Raw genomic sequence first — 8,647 nt, forward strand, 5'->3', positions numbered from 1 at the left:
CATTCAGGTTTGACTCAATGACCTCAGGCAACAGGCAGCAGGACGGCGGTTTGTTTCCTCCCCAAGGTTCTTTCTACTTCTAAAACACATGCTAACATGTTGGGCATTAATTTATTTTTATTTCCTTGATTGAAATTTTATCTTTGCTTTTTGAGATAAGGTCTCAAAATGAAAGGGAGTATAGCCTCAGACTCCTGCCCTCCTGTTTTAGTCACCAGACTGATGCTATTACAGGTCCAGCCTGGGCCTCTGGTGGGACCACACTTGGCTTTCACTTATGTTTTCTAATGTTGACATCGATGTTACAAGTGAAGGAATGAAGCAATTCAGCACAAAAGACAGGATGGCGTTGATCCCTCAGTCCTGCCTTGACCAAGACATTGATTACTTCTTCAATTATTTTTTCATTTTCTCTCAAATGCCACTTTCTGTCTGCTGGCATCTCAGAGGGCAGATTTCTTTGCAGATCAGAAGATGTATAGCACTATCTCTCTTCATTTATTACACTAGCTATAATCATAAATACCTGTGACATGTATTCTAGGAAGGCCACAAATAATAGGAGCTCTCACCATTGCTGCCGTAGACTCAGTGTTACAGTCATTTGGAAGATGATCTGATTTTTCACAAAATCAAATATGTATGGAAAATTACTGCATGGAAATTTACATCCACACAAAACCCTGTCCATAGATGTTTATAGCAATGCTCTTCAGCAGGAGAACAAATTTTATCATATCTACAGACTGGATTTTTAATTAGTATTAAGGGAAATTACCATGAAGTCTTGAGAATTAGTGAAGGACACTTATTTGCTTTTGGAAAACTATGCATATATTTTTTTAAAAAGTGGTTATCAGAAACTGAGAAAGGGAAGGGCAAATTGATAGATTACAGATTTTTGCAAGAAAGAAAATATTCTCCATGATACTGAAATGGTGGTGTATCCCATGTTTGCCAAAACACATGGGATGTGTAATACAATGATCAAACTCTAATGTAAATCATAAGCTTATGTAACAGACATGTCAGTTAGGCCATAAATTATCACAAAAGCACAGTTCTTCTGGGGCATGTTGATAAAGAGAGTGAGCATGGTGTGGTTGCTGGGTGTGGACAATCTGTAGACTTTATCTCCATTTTTCTGGGACCCTAAAAAGGCAACTGAACATGTGATATGAAAACAGAAGGAAGAAGATTTGGGGAGGGGAATGATGACCTGCAGGGGGACAGGGGACTGGTTGGGTTGTAAAAGGAAAGAACTGACTCCTGACAATTGTTCTCTGACCTGTACTCATATGCAGTGACTGCACACACAAATACATATACTTATATATAAACATTAACATTCTATCTATTCATAAATTTGCACTTCAGTTTAGTGACCATTATTATCATCCATCTCTAGAAATTTCTCATCTTTCATAGTGGAATCTATAGCCATTTAATATAAGTCACATTCTTTCCTCCTCAAACCTGATCAATTCCAGTGTGTTATGAAACATAGTGAAAAGCATAACCATTACATACATATTAATTTTATTCTTAATTTCATTTTTCATTGAATTTTTGTGATTTTCTTATAGTATAGTTTGATGGTATTTAGATACCCTCCACTATCCACACCTCCCCTCACTGTCCCCACCCAACTTAATGCATTTTCAAAAGTATATTAGAAATGAATGCCATAAATCCTGATACTGCAGCACCTTCTCAAGGCACTTTTCATGTCCCTGTTCCTCAGGCTGTAGATGAAGCGATTCAGGATAGGGGTTACAACTGTTAATATCATTGAGGACATAGTATTGTTCCTGGGTGAATCTGATATAGTCATTCCAACATATAGTCCAGTCTCTGCTCCCCAAAATAAGCAAACTACCAACAGATGAGACCCACAGTTGGAGAAAGCTTTATATGTCCCACCCAAGGATGACATGCTTAGAATGGAAGAAACAATTTTATAGTAAGACAGAAGGATCCCTGAGATGGGAAACATACCATATAGTATACCAACCAAATATGAACTACGTTATTTGTGAAGGTGTCAGAACAAGAAAGATTAAAGACCTGAGAAGGGTCATAGAAGAAATGATAAATTTCCACACCATTGAAATTCCTCATCTGTAATGCAATCAAAAGTTGCAACTGTGTTTCCACAAAGCTAAAGAAAATAGACACAAGAATGAAAACAACACAAAAGTGAGTATTCATGATAACTGAGAAATTCAAGGGATGGCAGATGGCCACAAATCGGTCATAGGCCATCACAGTCAGAAGCATGACATCTATACATCCAAAAATGACAAAAAGAGACATCTGGGTGAGGCAACCTATATAGGAGATGACTGTGCTCTGACTTTGGATGTTCAGAATTAACTTTGGAATGGTGGTGGAGATGATGCCAATGTCAGCCCAGGACAGGGTGGAGAGGAAAAATACATATGGGTGTGGGGGTCAGAGTTAGTGCTGACAGTCAAGATGATATGCACTGTAATCAGGTACATGGACAGAAACATTACAAACAGGATGGGCTGAAGTTCTGGGTCCTCAGAGAATCCCATGAGATTGAATTCTGAGACAAGGGTTAGATTTTGTGATTTTATATTACTGACATCTTCAAAATCAGAATGATCAGAAAAATGAAAATAATAACATCATTTTGTAGTACACTGAACAATTTTTCAGTAGACAAGTAGATACATACATACATACGTATAATCAAATACAATGATAATACATATATATTTGTTATTTTTAATATTAGCAATCACTATATTGGCCTGGATAGAGTTGAAATCATGGTTCAGGCAATTTTCTTGCCCCATCCTCCTGAGTACTTCAATTACAAGGGTTTTCCAACACAATCTTTTACTCATTATAAACTCTGTAAGACATAAAATTAAATGAGCTTCCAACGTTTAAAAAGATCTCCATTTCATTGTCAAAACACACAGTTTCATACAGAAAAATTCATTCCAAGGCAATTGACATTGAGACGTTGCTGAACACTTCATCTGTCCTTGAACACATTATGTGTCCCAAGCTGTTCTCAAACACATAATCATCATGTCTTGCTCTTACAAGTCTTCTGACTATGAACATGGACATCATATATTTACAACAATAAATAAAACTGAAATATATGTGTATACGTCAGATGGATACACATTTTGACAATAATTCAAATCTTGAAAAACCTTCTGCACTGTACCCTTTTAAGAGACCCAACTGGACAAGATTAGAATACTAACAACATTACAGATATTTAATACATGTGCACAGTAAAAGTTTAGTCTTTTCAGAAAAATATGAGAGTAAGAAATACACTGAAATATTAAAAATCTTATGAAATTTTTAATGAAATGAAAAAGCAGAAAATATTATCATGTTCTAAGGCAATGGCACCAACTCTTTTCTAGCAGTTGATATTTATAGGTAAAATAGCAAAATCAAACAGAAAATGGCTAACTCACATAACTTTGAAGAGCAGTATGACGGTGAGAATACCTCTCAGCACTCGTCAAAGGAGATTCTTTTTGCAACAGATGGAGAATATTACAAACTTCCACCACTGGTCAAACACAGAGAATAAGTGTCTGTGAGATGCACAGCCCTGTGTGACATATCTACAATGCAACTTCTACACCTAAGGCTAAGAGAACATAGAGGAACAGGAGGCAGAGTGAATATTAATGAATCTCTCAATTATCACCAGCAAAACTGTCTCATGCAACAGATGGTGATCAAGGCAGAAAATCATAACTGTCCAAAATATAGAGAAACAGAGACTTAGAGACAACAGAGTGTATGTATGTTCTTGGATAGGATTCCCATATGAAACTTCTGCCACCCAAGGCTCATGGACCATTGTAGAAGAGGTGACAGAAAGACTGTAAGAAAAAGGGGTTGTGGATGACCAGAAGGAAACATTTTCTAGGCTTCTGGGAACTTTCTCAAATCAACTTACAGGAATGGTGACTGCATGCATAAGACCCACATAGACTCAAACCAGACAACAATCCAGCATAGACCTAGGGAAATGGGTAAGAACCTTCACCTTAGCTGAGTAATTATTGTCACTGATGGATTAAGGGACAGTTGGTCTTTTTTAAGGGTGTGACAAGCTGATCAGTCTTCAGGGAATGAACTCACATCAAGGGACATTTGGGAACACAAACTTGTCTTGATAGGCCTCAACATGTATAACAGAATGCATGAAATCCAGCAGAGGAGGGCCTATGGGAGGGTGCAGATAGGGAGGGGGCATAAATTTGACAAAAAGGTAATGTATGAAGTGCACAAGTATTCAGTTAAAAATAGAAAAAAGGGGAAAACTATTGTGTACTTAATGTGAATGGCTGTCATCACCATCTGGTCTTTTACACACTCTTTCAAACAAATTCAACCTAATTTGCCAGTTTTGAAATGTTCACATGAAAGTCCATTGGAATTTCTTGAGAAAGGCTTCCAAAAGCATCCTTCTATTGAGTTACCACTCATTTTTCTTTGGTCTTCCAAGTCTGGACTCTAGAGTGATGGAATCAGGATTTGCTTTCAGGTATTTTGATAGCCGTCAGAGTGGTTAGAATCAGTGTCAATTCCCTCTCAAAGGCTTTTAGACAGGGAGAAAAAAGAAATTTATCCATCATTTTAGACAATAGCTGGTTGTCTCCTTTAGCTACAGGTGGGCACAACAGTATTGGATTTGAAATCTTACATCTAAGCAGCACTTTCTGCTTAGAAAAAAATCATCAATGAGAAATAATTTTCTAAATAACATTTTATATAGATTTAAGCCTAATGTCTGGGAAGTGTAATCCCTTGAACTCTTAAAGAAGTATACTGATGACTTTACTCTTTGGTTATACTTTATTTTGGGTGTTTAAGACTATACAGTTGGCCCAAATGAACCGATTTATTTTTACTCTTCAGGTCATTTGAGGATCTCTTCCTCAGGGGTCACATGGGTTTGGGAGGAGCTCCTGGCTCCTTTCTTTTACCAGTTCCACCTATGTTCTTTGACCAGTTCCATCTATGTGAAGAAAAGTCAAAGGTCCTGCTTCACCATGACTGGCTTCATTCGGAAGCATTAGTGGGATGTTTACTCTGAGTTGATGCTCCTCTTTGTAGACTGGACACTGTTCAAGTCCATCTCGTGGTGTCTCCATATCCTCCCTGAACAAGAGAACAGGTGACTCACCACAGTTACAGAACATTTTGAGAAATGTTTCATAGTCCCTTGGAAGTTAGTTGACCTTGGAGGTCAAGGGGCAAAAATTGTCCTTTAAGTACCTCTGACCACATTATTATGGGCCTCAAACTATGCCTGCTAAATAAGGTTAGTTCCACCAGTCTGGTACTTTTAATTATCATGTGCTATGTAGATAAGACTTGCCTAAAACAAACATTCTCAGATAAACTTTGACTAGATCTATATTTTGTTCCTTAAACTAGTTCACTAAACTATGACCATAGAGTTTTTAAGATTATATGTATATTATTTTTGTGTCATCCTTTATATATCATAACAAACCTAAACAGACCTTCATAGCTTGCTTACGCTTTCTCATTTTTTCTGTAAATTTTGCAAAATATCTCCATTCCCATATCCTTTTAACATTTTTACGTTCTCATTTTCTTTTTTTCTTAAATAATTATGAGACATAATAGTATTAGCAAATAAAATTTCCATATGTTGTGAGACTTCTTTTCCTGGAGATGCTAAGAAATGCTTAGTCCGCTAAGCAATACTTAGTCCTTTTCAAGTTTCTAGTGTCAAGCCAATTTTGATTAAAGTTTTACTGGGAAACCAGTGAATTTATTGAGCTCACTTACCAAGATAGCTGAGGGGTTGCTGAGCATATGCACACTTCAAAGCCTTTACTCAGCATGGGCCATGGCTTCTCTTCCAACTCTTCCCCAGATTGTATAATTAAGCCTTCCCCAAATCCAGGAGGCCATGCGTGATTAGGGTCAAATTACATACAGTTTGCTGAGAAGAGTGGCTGGATGCTCCAGTGAGGGCCTAATGACCCTGCTTGGCCCCCTTTAATGAATGAGCACAAATGTCAACAAGCCCAATTGTAATGATGTTTAGTGATCAGGCTCAGATGAGGTCGTGAAGATGGTAGATTTTTCATGCAGAAGGGACTGCTGTATAGCATCATCTTATTAAACATACTTAGAATATAAAAGGATTTGGTGTTAGGATCCACATATGAGGGAAAACACATGTTTGTTTTACTGAGTCTGTGTTACTTCACTTAGTATAACAGTTTCTAGATCCATCCATTCACTTGCAAATTTCATTATTTCATCTTTCTTTACTGCTGAATAGAACTCCCTTTGTAAATATACCACATTTTTGTTAACCAGTAGTCAGTTGAGGGTCACTTAGGTTGCTTCCAGCTCTTAGCTATTGTGAAAACAGCAGCAACAAACATGGTTGTACAAGTGTCTTTACAATATGATGAGTCCTTTGGGTGTATGCGAGGGAGTGCTAAAACCGAGTCATATGGTAGGTTCATTTTTAGTGTTTTGAGAGTTCTCCAGACTGTTTTCCATAGAGGTTGCTCTAGTTTGCCATACCACCAGCACTGAATGAGTGTTCCCCTTTATCCACATCCTTGCCAGCATTTGGTATCATTTGTTCTCTTGATCCTAGCCAGTCTGATTGGGTCTTAGTCATATTTCTTCCTTTGAGAACTCTCTGTTTAGATCTTTAGCACATCTTTTAATTGGGTCATTTGGTTTCTTAATTTTTTTTGGTTCTTTATATATTCTTGATGTTAAACAGCTGTCAGATGTGTCACTGGTAAAGATTTTTCCAATTTTGTGGGTTTTCTCTTCACTTTTCTAATGATTTCTTTTGCTGTACAGAAGCTTTTTAGTTTAATGAGGTCCCACTTATTGATTGCTGACCTTAATTCCTGAGCAACTTCTGTCCCTAGAAAATCCTTTCCCACACCTATATCTTGTAAGTTACTGCCAATATTTTCTTCTAATAGTTTCAGGGCTTCCAGTTTTACATTGAGGTCTTTGATCCATTTGGAGTTGACTTTTGTGCAAGGTGAAAAATAAGGATCTAGTTTCATTCTTCTACAGGTAGAGATCCAGTTTTGGAAGCACCATTTGTTGAAGATGCTGTCTTGCCTCCATTGTGTGGTCTTGGCACCTTTATCAAATATCAGGTGGCTGAAATTGTGTGTACTCTGGTCTGGATCTTCAATGATATTCCCATGATCTATGTGTCTGTTTTTGTGCCAGTGCCATGCTGTTTTTAATACTATTTCTCTGTAGTGTACTCTGAGATCTGGTATAGTAATGCCTCAGTGTTGCTGTTTGTGCTGAGGTTTGCTTTGGTTATCCTGAGTCTTTTGTGCTTCCATATGAGTTTAAGGATTTTTTTCCTGATTATGTGAAGTATATCATGGGGATTTGGATTGGGATTGTATTGAATTGACATATTGCTTTTGGTAGAGTGGTCATTTTCACAATATTGATTCTTCCAATCCATGAGCACAGGAGGTCCTTCCATCTGCTAGTGTCTTCCTTAATGTCTTTTTTAATGATTCAAAATTTTCATTGTAGAGATCTTTGGTGTCTTTGATCCGATTTATTCCAAGATATTTTTTGCAGCAATTGTGAATGGGAGAATTTCTCTGCATTCTTTCTCCAATAGCTTGTTATTGGCATATAGAAAAAGGGCTACTGATATTTGTAGATTTTTTTCATAACCTGGCACTATACTGAAAGTGTTGGTCAGTTCTAGAACGTTTGTGGTGGAACTTTTGGTGTCTCTTAGGTATAGTGTCATATCATCTGCAAAAAGTGATAGTTTAAGCTGTTCTTTTCCAATTAGTGCTCCTTTAATTTCCTTCTTCTGTCTTATTTCTCTTGCAGAAGTTTGAAGCACTATGTTGAAAAGGAGTGGATACAGGGGACATCCTTGTCTGGTTCCTGATTTTAGTGGGAATGCTTCCAGTTTTCCTCCAGTTAGAATGATGAGCAGCATTTCCTCCTCCCTCTGCCTCTTTATTTCTCTGTGTCTCTTTTTGTTTTTGTCTCTTGCTCTGTGTGTGTGCATTTGTGTGCATGTGAATGCCTCCTTCTCTCCCCCCCTTCTCTTTTCCTGGTATATCAAAAATCAAAGCAGGTGATTTCATTGTATGACTGATGGCTGTAGATTATAGGCTAAGATCACAGAAAGAGTAGACACATGGTCACATATCACTGACTTTTTGTCACCTTGGATTTTCTTGAAGCTTTCCACGTTCTCCCTCCATGTTTATTTTATCCCTCACAATCTCATATCTTGATTCGGTTCTGACTTAGTAGACCACAGAACTTTCAAACACAAGCCTGGTATATTTCTGTGGCTAAGATTTTGAGATTTCTGCTGATGTCCAGAACCTTCTGATGTCTGGGATACAATAAATGAGTTCAGTGCATCTCATATAGGGTCTCCTAATTTAGTATTTAATCCTGTCACCTCAACTTACTACACATGACATCGAACAGTTTGTTACTGTCTGAGACCCAGAATCGTCATCTAAGTGCATTATGTCTTTAGCCAACTATTTTTTAATGACAAAAGAGATGTTGGTTGTTTCTTGTGGTTTTAGTGTGTTGTCTGTATCAAATTATG

The 8,647-nt window shown here is 37.4% G+C and overlaps 1 pseudogene; it reads right to left on the minus strand.

Moving 5' to 3' along the window:
- Positions 1-1,672: 1,672 nt before the first annotated feature.
- LOC103742678 lies at positions 1,673-2,561 on the minus strand (annotated as a pseudogene).
- Between the last annotated feature and the right edge of the window lie 6,086 nt (positions 2,562-8,647).

This window comes from Nannospalax galili, unplaced genomic scaffold, assembly GCF_000622305.1.
Source record: "Nannospalax galili isolate Female #2095 unplaced genomic scaffold, S.galili_v1.0 scaffold2170, whole genome shotgun sequence".
Lineage (NCBI taxonomy): Eukaryota > Metazoa > Chordata > Mammalia > Rodentia > Spalacidae > Nannospalax > Nannospalax galili.